General features: G+C 46.1%; 1 pseudogene; it reads right to left on the bottom strand.

Moving 5' to 3' along the window:
- Window positions 1–8: 8 nt before the first annotated feature.
- On the bottom strand, window positions 9–847 carry LOC108381185 (protein KBP homolog; annotated as a pseudogene).
- Between the last annotated feature and the right edge of the window lie 238 nt (window positions 848–1,085).

Genomic DNA, 1,085 nt, shown 5'->3' with positions numbered 1-1,085 from the left:
CCCGCCCCCGCCCCCTGACGCACCCCCACCCCAATAACGAAGTCATAGCTAGTAAGAATTTCCCATATAGCCGCAGTCTGCGCAAAATCAATGGGTCCGTAAGAGTTGGCAGGCGATTGGCGGCTCAGCGTCATATGGCAATAGTTTACCGACTTGTCCAGTTCACCCAAATGCCTACATACCTGTGCTAAGTGAAATGTACACAAAGTGTAAAGGCCTTCAAGTTCTTTGGTTCCTTTGCCCTCTTCCACCTCATCGGGTGTGCCAAATATATCAGTAATACACACAGCTTTGGCACTGGTATTCAAGAACTCTTTATATGCTTGTTCAGATTTGATTAGCGTGTCGAATGCCAGTTTATATTCCGAACGATTTGCTTGCAGTATGCCTATTTCATTGAGAGCACCCACATATGGAATAATAGCCTCAGGTTTCATTTTGTGTGGCTCCACCAAATCTAGACACTCCTGTAGCANGCGATACGCCCAAGGTCACGACATACAAATGCATGCAACACAACATAAGTGAAATCATCTCGACCATCGTCCGCCTCCTCAACGACAATTGAAGCTAGTGAATTTTTAAGATTTTCCTTCATCTGCAGCAATAGCTCGCGGGCAGCATAGTGTGAACGAAATGGATCTGTAGGCGGATCAATTTTACTTTCCTCGTTTACATATTTGATAGCCTTTTCATAGATTTCCTTATAATCCGTCAATATTTCTTTCGCAATCAACATTTTCACAAATTTTCCACACGCACGTACACGAACAATGAGAAATTGGATTTTTCTTTAATTTGTTTGCCGACAAATGTCAATGAACAGGCGGTCGCACATGGGGTGATTCGTGTGAGACAAAATGCTTTTGAGCGCAAATGTCAAGCGAATAAATCGCATGCTATTAAGTGGGGCTAAAAAAATTTAGTGCATAAAGGTACGACCGCCTTAGGCGACGCGACACGGCACTACCGCACTACCCTACAGCGGGGCTACGCGACGCGACGCTGCGCGGCAAAGTTGACCAACTAGGCAAAAATGTCGCGCCGCGTGGTGTCGCGCAGTTGCGGTGCCGCATAGTGCGGTA

Source organism: Rhagoletis zephyria, unplaced genomic scaffold (assembly GCF_001687245.7).
Source record: "Rhagoletis zephyria isolate East Lansing unplaced genomic scaffold, Rhagoletis_zephyria_1.1 Rzeph_scaffold_21701, whole genome shotgun sequence".
Lineage (NCBI taxonomy): Eukaryota > Metazoa > Arthropoda > Insecta > Diptera > Tephritidae > Rhagoletis > Rhagoletis zephyria.
This window is presented reverse-complemented; position numbering and strand designations above follow the sequence as displayed.